This window comes from Eurypyga helias, unplaced genomic scaffold (assembly GCF_000690775.1).
Source record: "Eurypyga helias isolate BGI_N326 unplaced genomic scaffold, ASM69077v1 scaffold2749, whole genome shotgun sequence".
Taxonomy (NCBI): Eukaryota; Metazoa; Chordata; class Aves; order Eurypygiformes; family Eurypygidae; genus Eurypyga; species Eurypyga helias.
This window is the reverse complement of record NW_010269952.1, coordinates 1-19,987: the sequence shown is the minus strand read 5'-3', so window position 1 is coordinate 19,987 and position 19,987 is coordinate 1. Positions and strand designations below refer to the sequence as shown.

General features: G+C 41.2%; 1 protein-coding gene across 1 annotated transcript in view; it reads right to left on the bottom strand.

Annotated features, from left to right (window-relative positions):
• Positions 1 to 16,324, bottom strand: part of PTPN5 (protein tyrosine phosphatase, non-receptor type 5 (striatum-enriched)) — a 73,931-nt gene extending 57,607 nt beyond the window's left edge. Inside the window, exon 1 of the mRNA XM_010158245.1 lies at positions 16,164 to 16,324. The gene's annotated coding sequence lies outside the window, so the exon portion shown is untranslated. The remainder of the gene's footprint in view (positions 1 to 16,163) is intronic.
• Between the last annotated feature and the right edge of the window lie 3,663 nt (positions 16,325 to 19,987).

The following is a 19,987-nucleotide window of genomic DNA, read 5'->3' as shown; positions in this document are numbered from 1 at the left end:
TCCCTACAAGGCCTCCACCTTCAAGCATTCCTCCCTGCTTCCTCTTTTCCCCACCATGTAAGTTAGGAACAAGTGCCATTTTAAACACTTAAAGGAGGTAAGCTCATCTATTGCCTAACATGCCCCATCTTTGGGTCTCTCCAACAGCATGTGAATGATCAGAAGAAAATACCACTAAAGCAAGGACAGTTGGGAATCACTCATGCCCCTGAAAACATAAATCCTTATTCTCAATTGCCTTACCTCTTGCAGTTATTACCAATGCAAAACTGATGCAAAAACATTATTCAGATTTTGGAGCATTTTACACCCACTTTATACTTATGCCAAAGAAATACGCTGCCATGTGCCCATAATTATGAGGAAAACCTTGAAGGCAGAGTAGTTTTACAGAAAGTCACCTTAAACAATAAAGGCAATACAACTGCATGACCTTGTTTTTAAAACTTGTGTGTGTGTCCTTCATTATAGTGACATGAGCAGCTAAAACTAGTCACAGGAGCACTTACTCATGTGCATAAGCGCCAGCAAAATCAGGCTCCGAGTTAAGAGAAGATTGCAGCACTTCATTTTGCTCTGTGTGAAACCTCTAGAGGATGTGTCACAGAGGACTGATAAGCAATTGCAAAACTTCTGGTAGCAAGTACCCAGCAGCACATTTCAGACTACTTCACAGAAGCGTGACTTTATCTTGGCTCTGTATGAGCAAAACCTCGCGTTTTTAAAGCTACCAGGTTAATTTTTGCTGAAAACTCTGCCAAGATGCAAGCAAAAATTGTGCACACAATTATATAGATATATAGGCTGGCACTGACAGAGCAGCAAAGGCGGCTAATGTGCAGGAGCATCATCACAGAATAGTGACACAAATCCAGAGGGTGGAACACAAAATGATAAAACTGTTTATTACTACTGTTGACTTTTCCCCTGTTCTGGGAAGGACATAGAATCTATTCCAAAGAACACATTCAGGCAATCTGTAGGAATGTTGTGCTGCAAGATGGTCCCTTGCTCCGACTACAGCCTGAAATCACACAAGAGTATTTGCCTTGCCTGAAAAGGGACTACACAGAGCCACACACTTTCCGTTTGTCCTCATATTCCCTTTTCTCCATCTTATGAACAGACAAACCTGAAGACAGGGCCAAGTCTCCTGGGGCAGAGGAACAGAAACATGTTATTAAAATGAAGTGTGCACATAAGCGGTTTGTCTTGGGATCTGAAAACCAAGTTTAATTAACCAGCTGAGTGGAAAGCGGAGTTCATACGGTGCAGGCTATCTGTGGACTCTCAACCCAGTCATTTCACACAAGCCCTTGTAACTGCTAATCCACACAATAGCAAGCAATTTTTTAGCAGCTTTGCTGCTTCTTGAACTTCTAGAAATTATTTTATTATTAGATAGAAAGCTTTCCAGTGCTAAAAGGATATTGACAGATTTTGCCGCTGTCAGTGCAAGTGAGTCCTAGAAAGAGCGTGAAGACTTCTGCCCTTCTCTACCTGTACTCTGGAAGTCTGCTTTCTGAGGTACTGTATGCTCTGAGATAAGCCAGTGAAAAGCACAATGAACTTGGATAAACTTCGGCTCTCGGAACAACCGAGGTCTGTCCATTGACTACTTGATCATCTGGTTGTCAGGCCACAGAATGTACTTGGCAGTTTGGGATTCTGTCTTTGGTTTCCAGTGGTGGTTTTGGGTTTTGTTTTTTTTTTTTTTTTTTTTTTTTTAAGATTCAGCTCAAGAGACTGTCTCCCATTCTGTGGTTGCAGAGTTCTCAGCTCTGTGGGTCCTTAATATTTCTTGAGGAATTTAAATGAGACTATCATCCAAACAACCAATACTTAGTTGAAACACGAAGGTTTCCTTCATGCTGCATTTAAGATGAGCTAACCTTACACTGCTGCAAAACCAGAGGGGGTTGTTTCATCTTGTTCACTCTCCTCTATTGCATCATACCCATCTATCTTATCTATCTATGCTGCAACAAGGCTGTTGCTTCATCTTGCAGAATTGATGGAAAAGTAATTAATTCGGGGGGTGGATTAGTCACCACTGGAGGAGTGATAAGGGGACCATCTTCAGCGGAAGCTCACTGCAAGATTAAATGCAAAGTTGACCTGCACTCTGCTCACAGGGTTTTACAGAATTGCCATGGGTGTTCAGCTCAGCAGTATCTGCAAGTATATTTTAAAACTGTGGCTACACAAGTATCAAATGGAATTCAACTCCTTTGTTACAGCATACTAGTTTTTGTGAAAACCTCACCATTTTATCAAAGAGAGAGATCAAACCTAATCAGGGCAGTTAAATACAAAACCTCTCAACAACTTTCCCACTGGAAAAAAAGAAAAGGGTTTTTCCAGCCATTCCAAAAAGGTAAACTCATATAATTACATATGATATGCACAGCTATCCTAGTGAACATTTATAGCAATTACTTGAAATTCTGATGTCACTTGCAAGACATATATCAGCTGGTAGTTTTAAAAACTTGAACACCTATTAAAAACTATGACCAATACTGTTTTCTGTGCATAGAGATAAACATCCTGCTCAAGGATCTGAACTCCTATTTAAAAACAAAACCAAACATTAAGAATAAAAAGCACTCAGTATGGTTCTGAGACACATATGTGGCTGCATTGCATATTCCCTGCCTACACTGACAGTGTGGGAGCTCTGTTAGTCATCTAATGCGCATATTTGCTTGGCACAATGCCTTTACTTTCTTGTGCAGGCAAGAGAGATGATCACCGGTTTATTGTATTTTTACATCTTCATTGCATGTGCATCAGTCAGTATGACCAAGCTCTCCCAGTTCAAACTACAAGCTGTTAGGAGACAGACCAGTTCAAAGTGAAGTCCAAGGACTGGAAGGTTGTTAAGCCCATCCATCAAGACAAGGATGACTTTTAGGTTCATGTTGCCTAGACACTTTTGGTGGGACCTAACAAAATGTTTATTTTAAGAATAAGGACCTTTTATGAATAAAAGCTTAACTGAGTTTTGCTTTCAACCCTGACACAGATCCTTTTACTATCTTCATGGGCACTAGAGGTTCTCAGTTGTCTTGCTTTAACTGTCTTTCTCTGCTTCCATTCTGGAGGAAGCTAGAGCAGAACATGAATTTCGTTTTCAAGCTAAAGCTGTCACAAGACCTCCCTGCCTGGATTACAGCAGGATCATAAGGATCCCATCTGGCTGGCAACCCAATTTCATTTAAACCATACAAACCACATATAAGAAAGGTATGCCTTTTCAGTATGATGTTGATGATGAAATCTGAAGATGAAGGGAGGGAGGCAGAATTTCCAGGTGCCTCAATACTGTCAGACCTTGTAGGAGTGACTCTGGCCAGAATCCAGGACTGCCTTGCAGGACCTCTTCTTACCCCTTTCTTATTTTAAGAGTCCTTGGCAATACGGGGTGCCACGAGTCTGCTGGTTTTGTCCCAGATGTGCACAAGCTTGAATGCCTGAGGACTGCAGTGCTTTGGTGTAACGTCTGCTAACTGCGCTTGGTGTGTTAGTATCTAGCTGAAGGGAACAGCTCTTGACAAGCGGGAGTTCAGAATAGCAAAGATCTGCTCTGATCTAGTGGAGCTCTGTCTTTGAATTCTAAGATGGTAAGACAGAAGAAATATGTGGGAAGCATCCACAATAATCAACCACCTCAAGTTAATTAGCAATTAATTTAGTGAGCTACTAAAGTCTAGCAAAGATGAATCCTGAGAGAGTCTGGTCACAGTTACCCTGATGTAAATCTAGATTAACTCCTAGAGAACATCAATCTCCATGGCAGTTACTTCAGATTTACACCCAGCTCCTCTGAATTTGTGCACTTGTTTTCACAGCCGTGTGGGAGATCTGTCTCAACACCAATCAGCTCTGCTCTCCTGCAGATTCTGCAAGGTACAGAGAGTTACATTACTGTAAAAATCCAACCTCAGTGAAATGGGGAAATTAAATTCTCCGCTCTGATGAAACCTAAGCCTCCCACATACCAGACAAAAACCCCGCTACAGAGCCAGCCACTACAAGTGGTCACAATATCCTCCTCAGCTCTCAGTCTTCAGGCAGTAATTCTCTCTCACTGGATTTCACAAAGCACACCAGCAAGCATCAAAATTACTACTTTCTTCTGCAGAGGGCTCTTAGAAGTAGTAAGAATACCAGATCCACAGAGTGCAGACTTCTGAGTCCAGTCTCACAATCCTACCAAAAATCCACCTAATTGTTTCAAGGTCATCTTTCTAGGAGGGTAAAGAGGGGATAAACACCTCCTGGCCATTAGCACTGCCCCCTGTGATACACTCTGCAGTTGCATCAAATAAATTAAAAAGAGTAAAAGAGGAAAAAGGAGTTATTGTTTCACCGCACAGCCCTTCGCCCTCCTACCAACTCTACTCGGCTCTCCATCCCCATCTCTGCACAGCCAGCACTTCCCCCTTCCTTTACCCCTTAAGATAACCACTGGATTAAAATGGTATCATGTCCCTTCCTACCCACTTGACCCTCAATCCAAGCAGTGCAGCACTGCTCCTGAAATTCTAAGTTGATTTAGGTAAGGAAATGTTTGTACGCTTCTGTGTGAGCCAGAGTATGGGTCATAAGTAACAAAGAGCAGAAACAGATCACAGGCAACATACAAATGCATACGCCACAATTCTGAATTCAACGTATGTCCTGAGAGCTTGTCAAACGGTTTGTGGAAACATCATGGAGAGATACTTAGAGCCACTTTTGCTAGATGGTTTAAGTTCACAGTAAGAACGTACATCACCCTCGTTCACACTGGAATTTTTTTTAAGCAAACTATAAATCTCCCCATACCAGCCCAACTCTGAAAGAATTGGACACATTCCCACCCCCACTCCATGGACAATTCTGTTCGCACTGCAGATCTTAACTGCCTCACCTAGTTTTATGCTTTGCAGGAAACTGGTTATCTGAAGGAGCCCCGAATCTGCTTGCAATTCCTTTGTTTCATGCCTGAGTGGGGTTGATAGGGTTACTCAAGAGGATCCAGCAAGCTCAGAACAGTCTTCATGCATTCGTAAGGATGTTTCAGAGCTGTATTTCATTTTGGAGTATATCTTCTGCTCTCGTGTGTGATACTGCTCTGAAGACTGTTTTGCCATTAAATATTAGTGTGGATCCATGCTCTCTCATCACCGAGTCTGCATCAGTACAGCCTCAGCAGCTTATGAGCAAGCATCATACTAGCAAAGCCCATGGTACCACTAAAGTTAGTCAAAATTTTCATGGTTCCCAACATTTGTAGAGTTCAAACAGCGTAAGTTAAGTACATCCACAAGTCAGTCAACCCACAGTATAATACACAGAAGAATATATGTGATCATTAAATAAGCTTTTGTCTTCAGCAGTATTCTAAAATTTAAAAAAAATTAAACTATTTTTTAGATTAGAGGAAGCTATAAAATTGCTTGGAAAAGGACAGTCATTCTAGAGTAAAGCATTTCAAAGGAACCACCTTTTTTTGTTTGTTTTTTAAGAGAAAATGAGAGATAAACCATCTTGTTTTTTGGTTTTTTTTTTTTACAAGAAAGATTAGTTCTTAAGTATTTAAATGGAGTGGCTGGAAAGTATTTGGTAACCAACAACTTGAAAACAAAATGGTAATCTTCAGGGTGGCACACTTTGAAAGGTAGTATATAACAGATAAATAAATGCTGATCTTTTGTAAAGGTGACATTTAGCTAAGCAGTTCTACACAAAAGAATTTCTTCTACATAGGCCAGTTTGGTTCTAGTAATCAGACCTCCCAAAAACTATTAAAATTTTATGAACTTGTCTACAGATACAAGTTATGTCACAGTATAGCTGGATGAGCATTCTAAGAACAGCTATTCCAGAATAAATACAACCGTACATGAAGTTGTTCAGAAAGTTATTGCGCAGCAATGTTACATTGATAACCTCTAAGTAGTACAGAATATTGTACAATCCCACAAATAAACACAATTCAATGTTTTTCCATGATGAGGAAAAATAATCTAGCCTCCAGATCTACTAAGAACTAAGTAAATCCCACAGCATCCTATAATGCTTATCTCAACCTCAATAAAATTACTGGGCACAAATAAAGCTAGAGTTACACATAAATCTCAGGTGCTTTTCTGAAAGAAACTGAGCTTCACCAACACACACGAGATGAATTCAACTGGTTACTGAGGGCTGGGCATGAATACCCTGCTTAATTTCTAGAAGACTAACTGGACAAAGCAATCTGTCTTCATACCATTTTTCCAGGACCTCCCCAGCTGACTCATCCTCCTGTCTAAAGTACAGCATGGAAGTAAAACAAAGTAAAACAGAATCTCTCACACTATCAGAATCAAAATTGCTTTGTATAGTAGCAAGAGACACTAAAACCAAAATTGGATGCCAATTTGCAAACTGCCATTAAATTTCCAGGAAGCTAATCCACCAAGGAGCATACTGCACCCTAGAGAGTCCTTAATGAATAGTGTCACATTTGCAATAGGCTAGTTAAGCTTGTGTCAGCATTTACATTATAAATCCCTAATTATGTGTTAGCAAAACAATCCTGAAACATGATATACAGGGTTCCAGCCCAGGAAGACAGACTCTGGGAGGGAGGTGGGGAGAATGTGCTAGTATCAGGATAGATTGGATTTCATGATTAATTTGAAAATTTAAAAAAAAAAAAAAAAAAAAAAAGAGAAGCTTGGCACCCTTTCGAGTTCCAAAAGCAGAGAACATTTTGGCAACATTTAAGGCCAAATCCTGGAGGTGGTAAATGCCCTTGACTCTAATCTCAGTGGGACATATGGGTGGTTAGCATCCCCCCAAAGAATGAAGGATTACCAGTGTCTAAGTACTCATTTATATCAATGGGTGTTAAAGCACGTAGCTGTTTCTGGGGTCAGGATCACAGTCCATCTGTACCTGCTCCTTTATTCTTGGTTTAGAGAGCTTGATCCTGCTTCTGTCACAGGGGTGACAGTATCTACAATCCGGGGTCAGGAGGACAAGCACTATAAACTTCCAAACATGAAATATATAGTACATAACAGCGTTATGCACAGAATATACTTTGCATTATACGGAGCATTACTCTTTCCTTGATGTTTATATGTGGTGTATTTCACATTACCTTGTTATTGTGTCCTTAATTAGAAAATATAGAGTATGAAATTTGGAGCTCCTACAGATTCCAACCCCATCAGCTGGAACAGAGTGCACGCCTCTGACTGCTAATTCTTGGAAAGGGACTGCAGTAGTGTGGACAGGAAGCAGCATTCAGACAGTGTTAAGAGTGGACAGAGCAGACAGAGGCACTTCATTACCATCCAGGTCTGTACTTAGTGGTCTCAGTACTAAAGCAAGGCCAGTAAGGTAACAGTAAGAATGGTAAGGTCAAAGTGAAGCCACTAAGTAGTTTCAGTACCAAATTCAGGTCCATCTGCTGATTACTTCCATCTTTCATTGTCCTGAGGTGCAGACACAAGTGGCCCTAAAACTCCTGTGATGCCCCACTCTATATCCTTCAGTATTTCTGTTACCTTCACAGAGGTGCACACATACCCAAGAACTGCCTTCGGAGTGCCTCAGGCCTTGGCTGCAGCCAGGTCTGTCCCACTAGTGAACCCCAGCCAACTGGCAGTGGGGGATGGAGGATCCCCTTCTATCACACCCCACGCATTGTGGCTGTCTGGCCAGGCAACAGCAAAATGATGTCAGGGCCCCAGGGCGATGCCACAGCCTCCCCTGCTTGAGCTTTGCCGGCTCAGCATTGATTACTGCCCCTTCAAAGCACCCACCCGTGTTCCTTCCAGAGTCCATGGCTGTAGCTCAAAAGGTACTGGCAGTCTTAGGACTTTCCTCAGAGAGGAAGCTAGGTATTACAGCTCCACTCCTAGGTCAGGATTCAGGAGCTCCCACCCTGTCTGCTACAAGACTCCCTGCATTAAGACAGTATTGCCTTAATTTTACTTAATTGTATTAAGTATTTGGACACTACAAGCTACAAAAGGACCGTATATACATGTACAAGTAATATGACCACCCTTAATGTACCCGTGTGAAAAGCACAGCCATCTACAACATTAAGACCCTGTAAGTCAACAATCAAGACACTCATCCTGATTAGCAATTACTGATTAGAAATAATATGGTAACTCAGAACCTTGCCTTTCACATGCTGTTGCCTCTCCAGCATAAACCACAGTAGGCTTGACCTTCTAGCATAATTCCTCCCTTTCTACAAACGTGGAGTTTACTAGCATGGTTAAGAAAGAGTCGATCGGAGAGCAGACAATGCTCTAGAAGAGAAGTTTTCTTGTTTCCACCAATGTACCAAATGCCATCTTCCCATTTGCTAAACAGTCACATTCTCAGGTTAAATTGCCTCATTGATCTTAGGGTGCCACATATCACTGAAGGGAACAGAACTGGTTATCCCAAAAGGATGAATGGAACACCTCAAACCACCAGCATATCTCTACTGTATCCATTTAGCCTATTGCTGCCACAGCTTTAAAAATTAATGAGCTCTCCAGGGAGTATACAGACGTAATGCTCAAAGCAAAAGAAGCTGCTGCCAATACTGTTCATCTCACTAGAGACCACTTCAAGTCAAAACAGAATAGCAGCTTTTGCCCCCTAGCAGAGTATCAGGATACTTTCAGACAGAAAAAATATCTATGTATGTGTGAACAGGCCTTGAAATTTTACAACCTGTGAACCATCACCATGTAGATTGATCCTGTGCCCTTCACCATCTGGTAGATTTCTGCCATCAAGTTCAACACAAAGAAATTAAGCTTCATTTTGGGGTAACTTCTGAAATTATCTTGGTCCAAGATTTGTGAAGACCCTAAACCTAGCTTAGAAATAATGACCTGCATACACCTAAGGGGGGTGCTTAGTTTCTCCAGTTCTAGCACTGATCTTTTCTTGATTTTCTTTTTCAGTGTCAAAGTTAACACCATACCCACAGATATGATATGGCATACACACAGAAACACAGGTCAAAGTCATTTATGTAAGACTCCTTCTTTAAGGGACTATCTCACTCAAAGGGGAACATCAGCAGATGGGGCTCTGCTTCTGCATCGTATTCTTCAAATGTGAATGCCTGGTGGGTGCAGAGGGGAATATGAACAATCACACTCTCATCCTTTCCAGATGTTGCTTTTCATGGCATGACTGCATACAAAACAGCTTCTTTTGCCTTCCAATCCCTGTGCTTCCCAAAAACACTCCAGCATCACCGAGTAGACTGCCAGAAAAAGGTTTACAAATCCTCAAACAAAATGGGTTAAGCATTCATAATTATCATCAATTAACAGCTTCAAATGACGCAATAAGAGACTAGCACAGCAGCGGAGCTTTAAAACTTAACTGATCTAAGGTCCGAGACCAGTTCTTGAACAACAGGAAAACATTGCTTCTCTAGTACAAAGGACCAATATCATGTAAGTCACTGTAACTAGCAAGCAAGGCTTTATCCAGCCTGACATGTTAGCAGGGTCTCAGATTTCTGCTCATTTCTAGCTCCGGTAACTTATGAACCATCAGCTCCTAAAATCATGCAGCAAACAAGGAAAGTTGGCAGTCACAAGCAGGTACACACAATGCTTAAGTTCAGTATTTCAGGCAATGGCCTAGAAGTGGCTGCATGGATTAATGTGGCATTTTCCAGAACCAATACTGGTTTCAAGATGGTATTTCCAAAAACCTGCTGTGTTCTCAGAGAGAAAGCACAATGTCCAAGCAATCAGTTGCAAAGGAGGAACAAAACACAGAAGGACATGATGCTTTTATGTATCCTGTAGTGGTGGCCACCAGCTCATTTCAGGCTCTGATAAAGTCTCTTACACACAAGGGATTCTGTAGCTTCCAGGGAAAAGCTGCTTCTTTCATACTTGGACAACATCAAACAGAAGCTGCTAATCTGAGAGGATGTAGTGGACAAAGAGGGCAGTTTGCACTTCCTTGGTTTGAAGCCTTTGTGGCAGAAGTTATTCGGCTCTTGGTGAGAGGAATAGAGAAATACAGAGCTAGGGGAGATGACACTTGGGCTGGAGGTGTGACAGGACACAGAGGAAAGGGTCAGAGTCACGCACAGAGCAGCTGGGATTGGTGTTGGCTGAAAAAATGAAGGAAGAAAAGCTTGTAGACACAGATAGGAAACTGTATTCCAAACTAGAATAGATATCTGGTTTCAAGGACAGTAAATCAGCTTCAAGATCTACTCTCTATTTCTACTTCCGTTCACTATCGAAAACCGAGGGAGCGAGATGCCTTAAAGCAGATTCCAAATGACAGCAGACACTATTCCAGCTAGCTTTGAACTGCCTTCTCTTCCCAGTGTAATCAGCAATCTCACAGGCACAGTTTTACAAATCCCAGGCCACCAGATGAATGCCAGTAGGCTGTTATAGAACACAGTACAGCCAGAGACAGGGTTAGCAGGACCCGACTTCTAAGCAAGCCTGCCAAGCAGAAGAGCATCTTTTCCTAAATCCTGGGTACACTGGTAATGGTCTCCTCTGTCCAGGAGGAACCAGTATCTTACCACGGGCACAAATATTTTGGTTAAAAAAAAAATCCTTCATGTAACATTAAAGTCATGCTCAGGACTAACGCAAAGCAACAGTTCTCAATTTAAACTAATGCAAACTAATATAGTGTAAGGTAATCTAATCTACTCTAGGATAACAGACTGCAAACTGATGTTCTGAGCTGCACAGAATACACTGCAAATAAGACATACTGTTGCTTAATTGCTGACTCTCTCATTATCTAGCATCACTACAAAACTTCAGAGCACTGAATCTCCATTTGTGATCTGCTGCCCATTGGCAACACAGAACTGTGGCAAACGGCCAAAACTATACTCAATAGGAAGATCTACAGTGTTTCCAATCACGAGTTTGAGGGGTTAGGGGGACAGAGAGAACATATGCTGTACTCGGCACTGGTGAGGCCGCACCTCGAGTACTGTGTTCAGTTTTGGGCCCCTCACTACAAGAAAGACATTGAGGTCCTGGAGCGTGTCCAGAGAAGGGCCACAAAACTGGTGAAGGGTCTGGAGAATATGTCTTATGAGGAGCGACTGAGGGAACTGGGCTTGTTTAGCCTTGAGAAGAGGAGGCTGAGAGGAGACCTGATCACTGCCTACAACTACCTGAAAGGAGGTTGTGGAGAAGTGGGTGTTGGTCTCTTCTCCCTAATGACAGATGAGCGGACGAGGGGGAATGGACTCAAGCTGCACCAGGGGAGGTTTAGATTGGATGTAAGGAAGAAGTTCGTCACCGAAAGGGTTATCACACACTGGAACAGGCTGCCCAGGGAGGTGGTGGAGTCGCCATCCCTGGATGTGTTTAAGAGACGGGTGGATGAGGTGCTGAAAGATGTGGTTTAGAGGTGGACAGATACGGTTGGACTGGATGATCTCTAAGGTCTTTTCCAACCTAGTGATTCTATGATTCTATGATATGAAATTCAAATGGGCAAACCCAATGTTTTTTCTTAAAAAATTCAGGAGACGCACATGATGCTTAAAGCTCAAGAGTGATAAAAGTTAAGAACAAATGGCAGAGCCTACTGCAGAAAAAAAATACACAATTAAGAAACTAGAGATGTCACAAAACATACGGAGCATGGAGCACGTTACGCATGCTTGCAGTAATTTACCACAAAGAACAGAGCACTTAAGGGTCTGACAACATGCTCATAGACAATAAATAACAGGCTAAAATACACAGCATTTGGACACCCAGCTCCTTGTGCACCATGTAAGAAGATACCAAGTTAGGTATCATGTAAGAAGTCCACATCTAATTTAAAAGAAAATGTTAACTATTTTAATTACGTGGCATTCTAAACAGGGTCTGAAGTGCAGAAGCAATCGCCACAGAAAAAAATAGCTGTTACATGCTTTTTAGTCACAGGATTTGTTAAAATAATTCATGAAGCTCCCAGCAGTTTCATAACAAAGTAGTTACAGCCGCAGTTTCACAGAAATGATCATGTCTGTGCCAATATTTCAACTTACGAATGTTTGCAGGCTCTGATTTCCATGTTTAGAAGAGGACTGTAACAAGCCAACTACTTAAATTATTCCACCTCTCTGGCTTGCTATTCTCAAACTTAAGGAGCAAATGCTTCGGTCAGTGTTATGGAATGGTGGCAGTGATCTGCACTGGCAAGGGAGGCTCTGCTCCTAAACGAGACAGCTACAGCCAAGCCCCAGGCTGGTAATACACACTGTTACCGAGACTGAAAATGAGGGAACAGATGCTGTTGGAGTACCAAATGGAAGATATTCAGGGAAAGAAAACAAACAAATCCAGCCATACTCAACAAGTCAAGGTACAGGAGGGAAGCAGCAAGTCTCTGTTCCTAAATGTAAAAAGGGTTCTGCAGAACCATCAGGGAAGGAAAAAAAAAAAAAAAAAAAAGAAACACTGCCTGATGAATAAAATGATAAAATGGATTCCCTTTCCCATAATCTCTGGATGATGCTGGGAAAAAAGTATATTAAGCATATTTTTATCTGCCTGTAAAAAAAAAAAAAAAGACCACAACCCCAAACCAAACAAAGCTCCCCCAAAAACCCTATCAAGCATCATTCAGTGAACTGGCAGTACATTTAAAAATGGTATCGTGTATCTAAGGGAATACTTCAAGTAACATCTCTGGCAAACAAGCACTGTCTTCGAGAGGCTGAATCAAGATGCCTAGCTTGCTTCTAACTGTCCTGACCTAAACAGTATGACTTAAATCTTGCAAGAGTGGAGAAAAATGAAACCTCAAGCCCATAAGGATTCTCGGTGCCATTAGCAGGCCTGCAGTAGTCTGCCCTCATTATTTTATGGGAGTATACACCTGTATTTGAAATAGCACAAATTTTGGTCAAGTCCAAGACACCACTACATGTTGCAAAATTTCATTACTGATTGAGAAACACATGGAATCCATCCAGGGAGATCCAGCTCCCTGCCTTTTAAGTAGGTAGCCACTCAGTAGCAGAATTGTAAGAACAGGTCTCCAGCGTGGCTGTGTGGAAAAGGTGCTGGTGTTCATGTGTTGTCACCACAGCTGCACATGACAACTGTCAACCTACAATCCATAGACTGCTTGTGACAACCCAACTTTCGAAGCCCAGCTGGGATCGGTAAGCAGGTTCAAGGGGCTGTTCTGTTCCCCCATAATTTTCTGAACCAAAGAATAAACTTCTCAACTCCTCCCCATCCCCTTACCGTTCACTTACAACTGTCCTTCTACACATGAGAAGTAAAGCTGTGGTCCTGGCAAGCTGGTGGGAGACAGAAATGGGGCTACAAAAAACAACCCTTCCCTAAGATTGAAATTAATTATCTGCCCGCCAAAAAGGGGAAGGAAAAAAAAAAGAAAAGGCTAGTTACAGTCAGTTTAGCCCATCTCAGCTTTTTGAATCCTGCCCTCCAAAAGAATCCAAAGGTTGTTATACTCCAATGGAGCATTCCCCTTATCTCACATCCCTAAAATATTCACCTCCACCTAAAAAAAGTCCTGCAATGCTGTTGGTTGCTAAAAATCTCCTGCCATTGAAGCAGCATGAAGAGAAAAGAAGGTAGTAATTGGAATGACCTGCTTTTTACAGACTGCAAGTCATCTATTATGAAAATAGTTATTATTTATAGCACCCGTGAGATACAGTTCAGAACAAATACCCTCCCCGTGCAAAATTATGAGCTTTTCTCAGTACTTTTGGTTATTCAAAGACAGCTGAAAAGCTCTCTCCATCTTTACAAAACGCCAGCATTTGTATTTCCTAACAAACTCCAAGACACCGTAAGAGGCTCCTGATACCACTGGTGTTCAAGTATGTTTTCCCACTGAAGGAGAGTAGCAACTACCTGCAGGGAAAAGGAAACGTTTGTCCCTCAGCACACAAACCACAAGGATTGGAACTTTCAGGGGCGTGGAATTAGGAGAAAAAAACAGACACAACCTTCTTTTGAAAGTGAGGCATACATTCGTGCAAACGAATCCATCATCTAAATTCATCTAAGCCACCCCTGCTAAGAGGTGAAATCAGCAGAGAATTAAACTACACATTAAACTGTAACTCAAGTAATATGCTGTAGTTTCAACAGTGAAAGAACGTATGCACAAATCTAATATCGTAAATACAAGTGGTCCTGTAAGCTTTGATTCAGTCTTTAGGGATGTGAAAGCTCCAAGTTTCTGCTTCTAAGAATGTCAGAAATCCTATCAGTAGGTATTAAAAAAAAAATTACCCAAAAGGAAGCATAAACGAAATAACAACGCAATCAAAACACTCCAAATCGTATCTCCTCAATAAAAATATTCTTTAGAAAAGATTTGCAATTTAAATTTAAGTTCAATCACGATTTTAGACTATGCTTTCACCCACAGGCCAATACTGAATTTGTGGTAATAGTTCTTTTGACTCTGTTTTGCACTGATTTCATAGGCTGATGTGGTCACACAGTGCAAATACTTCACTGTCAAATACTTAGGAGCTTGACGTGAAAAACGTAACTTACAAACAAAATCTAGAATGCTGCGTTTTAACAAAATTCCTACAAATAATTTACTACTAGTTTTTGAAAGGACAGTTTCTTTCAAGCATCTTGTTGCTTTGCATGCATCAACAGCCCCCAATGTCCCATATCTGCTCTTTTGCCATTTATTTAAAACAATTTCATACTTTACTGAAGTTTACAGACTAGTGCTATTCTTACACCAATTTTCAACATCTAGTTCTTCATGACACATAATGCAAGTTATCTTTACCTGTATCCCTTGCATTTGAATAAAGGCTACACACCTCCAGAAACAGAGAACTTTCAGATCTAGGGAGACTGGGATCTCTAGATATAATTCTGATTTCAGTAAAGATGCATTTCAAGTGGTAACAAATACTACAGAGTCACTTCTCTGCAGCACTAGTAACACAAGATGCATCATTACCTGAACAAACAACTACAACTGTAAATAGAAAGTATTCTCCTAAATAAGAAGTACTCTGATCACTCTAAGGATACAGAACAAAGGAGTGGATATCTAAGAGCACATTTAACCTTAACTTCTCACACTGGGTTTACAGCTGAAAACATGCATCTTTATCAAAGCACACCTACTTGGAAGATCTTTGTTACACTTCAACTTGCACAGTTATTGGGCTCTTGTTATTTTATTCTCCTTTAGGTTTAGATGTGATTTCACCAACTTCTGCAGCAGTAGCTTAGATCTAAGAGTATGTCTACACAGGGCTACCTACCAACATAGCCATGCTGAATATTTAGGCACATACATTTTCACGTTCACAGTTTGCTTTTGTAAGAGGTGTGTACATGTGTAAAATAAGCTTGGTGCACTAATGTTAGCAGATTTCCATATGTAAATTAACCCTCTAGTTCTCAACGAAACACATCCACCTCTTGCATCTCTCAGGGTCACACAGGAATGAAAGACAGGCTTTGACCACTGCCTGCTTACAAATAGAAACCTATTTTGCAAGATTGCTTTCTACATTTAATGCTTCTTACAAAAACTGTGGAATGAAGGCGAAAGGAAGTGAAAGCCAGAGATAAGATTCTTCCACTTCTTGAAATGGAAACATTAAGTCCATTGGACTTGTCCACTACAATATCCAATGATATTGATTTTCTTCCCTCCCAGGAACAGTCATCAATCTTGTATCTGCCAACTATAGTGTTATTTTTGTATTTAATAGTGGAGTTACAACTGTGTAATGTATTTCAAGGCATAATACGGAGTGTTAGCGTCCTAGTCTTCTGACTTGTAACCTGTTCCCTCCTGACAGGGCCCTGTCCTGCAAAAAGCCTCAGTGGTAAAAAAAAGAATTCACCATCCATTTGTTAGATTTCCTACCAGTTCTAGAAACAAAGTAGTTCAGAAATGATGGGAGCAGATCTCAGGTTCACCAAGAATAAAATTAGTTCCTCTCATGTCAAGGAGTTCAATTCACAGTCACATGTAAAGCAAACCTAGTTGGCCCATAGCCATATTAGTGTAACTGAACAAATGCATCTACACAGGTCCTGAAAGCAGACTCCCCCCAGCACACTATTAAGTTTCTTCAGTGCAATAACTGCTTGTAAAGTCAAGGACATCTAGTCCTCCTTAAGACTTACAATTTCAGACTAGACTACGGTGCCATCTTATGCTGTCAGTGTCTGCCAGGAACTCTGGAGCTCTATCCTCCATCAGCTTCTTTAAGGAACATTCTTATCTTGCACAAAACTGCTGTCTTCAGAGTCCTGGGAGCTCATCAGCACTTTTAATGAAACATTATCTGTGGACAAATGAGCAGTAGAACAATTCTAGTGATATATGGATTACAACATTTGAATGATTTAAAAAAGCAGTATAATTAAGACTAGCTGTGTCACAGCTTATGCAGTTTGATGAAGTGGTGTACGCACAAACATCCGTTTGGATAGTGACACATCAACTGTGTGTGGCAGTGGGCAATACGAGTGAGCAGGCTCTGCACACTGCAGCTATTAGCAACTTTTCATGGAAGCTTTCAAAATCTGTCTGAACCCCTGGCACATCTGGAAGTACCAAGTTTGCACACCCAGAATTATGAAGATAGGTACCACCCTAAACAAATTCACGCACATAAAAGATATTACATGCAGTTGTCATACTTTCTGGCACTCACTGCTATTTGATCCCAGCATCACATATTCAATTCTTTTAGAAGAGATGGTCTAAATGGCTTTATTATACTTCAGTGATTGACAAGGCCAGTCTGAAGCTGTCTATCTGGTGATATATGAGGGAGATCACAATCTCCCTGTAACTTCAGCAAGTTGCTTATACCAGAAGAATGAGTTTGTGTCAAAACCAAGAGTTCCCGTTAACACATGCAGTTGTGTCCACAGCACTGCTATAAAAATGCAGAAGGTTGCACTACCTAGCTGTTATACCCATAAGCACAGTAGTAAAACGCAGAACGAAACAAGTTATGATACAGAATCACAAAGAAAAATTTATTTTATGCTAGAGGTCCACCACTTAAATACACAAAGTATTCTGGGCAACTACCCTTGATTTTAAACCAGGGTTGGACTGTTACCTTCTATTACACCAGTCTTAGACTGCAAACAGGGATCTGAGCCTCACAGAAACAAGCTAAGAAAGGCTGCTCCTGCCCCAAACAGGTTGGGAGTCAGGTTCCATGTAGCACATCACTACGCAAGGAAGGGCTGAAAGGAAAAAAGACACAAACCAAGAACATACAGAGCCACTTACTGTAATTCTAGCTGGTCACAAATCAGGAGTTTCAACGCAGGAGCTCAAATTTTACTTCTAATGTGTAAATTACCACCATACTAGCTCTTTAAAACGTTGCACAAAATCACAGCTGAAGTTGGTTCCGTACCATTAAAGGAGGATTCTGAAAAGAGTCAAAAAAGGAATTACTGTGCCTGAGCTTCACTGCAAAATAAAAAAAATCTCACACCTTCCAGAGACATTCGAGATCCCTGCCCTTCTTAAGGCATGCTCACTATGCACACATACATATACAATACACATACTAAGCATCTCTTCTGACCTTATTCTGCTCAAGTACAAATCAGCTCTTCAGTTCTTAACTTTCACTTGTGTGTTTTGTTTGCAGGGAGTCTCAAATATCCTCTAAAGCAGAAACACTTTATATCTGAAAACAAACTCTTTAAAGCGTCAGCTTAAACCAAGAACCCATGCTCTGTCATAGGTTGAATCTTGGGTCCCATCAGTCACGCTTTGCTGGGGTTTGCACAGGATAAGAAGCAAGCCCAAAGAGAACTGCAATAGCAAATTTCTCCGTGATTTCAGTAAAGACAGGATTCTGTCCTGCATCTTTCAAAACAGCTGCACCTCAGGAAGCCTCTTCAACCAAAGCCTACAGGGCCCTAGTCTCCTCTGCCTCTTCTGTCTTTAGACCCGACATCCCACAGGACAGAGTAATCTGGTTAAGCAACTAACAACAAACCTGGGAAATCTCCCTGACTTTTGGCAAGGGTTTGCTTGTGGACAATTGGGAGGTAAAGCCAAGCAAGTGAAATTCTTTAACGTAGTCTGTTAGGCACATTTACTCATTTTATTCTGGAGACAGAAATTTCCTAATTTGTACATTAACTTCACCCCCTTTGTTGAGCAAACTCAACTTCCCCCTATCATCTCTTCCGTTGACAAGCCTAAAGCAGAGATAAATGGCTGATCTGTTTCGGCACAGGCAGAAAGTCAGAACAGATTTTTTTTTTTTTTTCTCCCGTGCTGCAAATCAGTATAATTGCTCCTGCTGCAGCAACATCTGCCTCTCCAGATACTGAGAAAGGAGATACTGGAAAGCATCCTGCCACATAATAAAATTTTGAAGTCCAGAAAACAAAATAAAAGCTTATAAATAACTCCCTCCCTCCTCCTCACCCCACCCCCCCTTTTTTTTAGCATAAACAGCTCTTCCATTTCCAACCAGTTTAGGTACTTAAAGCCTGAATGTGTTTATTTGCTTTTCTGCTTTGTACATTATCAATATGAATATCAATATACATGCTGTAATCAATCAGATTTGCATTCTTGTTGTGTATTCTATTTACCACACCAAATTGTTACTAAATTGATAGTCTTGCTATTTAAAGGCTCTTGTTCTAGTTTTACATGCGTGACATCCAGTTGGCAACTCTCTCTGCAGCGGAGTGACAAACGTGAAGCTCAGCCCTTAAACCACAATGATAATGCTAAATGAAGGAAAAAAAAAACCCCAAACAAACCAACAAAGTACTACACAGAATAATGGCTGTTTAATTATAGCAAAATGAATTAAACAAGCAAACACGATGTGTTTACCTTCCTGCACATACCACCTTCCTGCACATACCTCCTGAAAATGTTGGAACTCATTGTATGCAAATGTAAAATAAGAGTTCTGGTAGCCACTTCATTCACATTCAAGTCAACAGGCTGAATTTTTTCTCTCAATGGGTGTATTAAGCCCCTGAACAATCCTTGGCTTCAGATATACAACCCTAATTCAAATATATCAATGAAAACATTGGCAAAAGCACTACCTTCTGCTACTCCAAAGGAACAAATTGAAAAACAAGTACAGGGCAAGCAGAGAAAAATATTTTTACTCCAGATATCCCAAACTGTAAAATTCAGCACTGTCATATATCACACAGTTGCCGAAATCAACAGGAGCTCTGCGTCTATCCAAGGCTTGAACTTGAGTCATTAAGTGTGTAATTTAGAAGTTATCTCAAACTGCCTAACAAAACACTGATCATACAAGAAAAAAATTGCTTCCTCAGTGTATACAACACTCATGAAATAAAAACAGGGTGATGCAGCCACAATTCTTTTGAATCAGTAATTTACTGCTCTAACAGGAGCACAGAACCTCATCCTCAGCTGTACATCTTTGCCAATCACGTGGCAGCCAGTGGAGCTGGATCCAAACCTCAAACTTCATAAATAATGCTGTAATACAAAGGCTTAACCTAATTAAATTTGGTTTTTTGCTTTCCAAATATAATGTAAAGATCCCAGTCCCACTAAAACGTAATTGCGTAACACGATAACCATAGGTAAAGTTTGAGGGGAAAAAAACAACAAAAAAACCTCTTAATTGCAAATAAACTCACAGAGCACATGCGAAGCCTCTTCTGTTCCACCCCTAACTCCACCAAAGCCCAGCTGCAGACATCTCCAGCTTCCCAACACTTTATTACCTACACCGCCAACTATCCTACTCTCAGCACTGCCATCTAGTAGAAAGCGGCAGCGTACCGCTGGCTGCCCGTCACAGCAGCTCGAAGGCACCAACATTCCCGGGAAGCTCCGCAAAGCTGTTGCTGCTGATAACGTTTTAACGGCAGCCGGTAGTTCACTGACGGCTACGCCGGGTTGGAAGCAGCCTCTCCCAAATCCCCCAGTCCTTCCCAACCGGGAGCCGCTGAGCGCA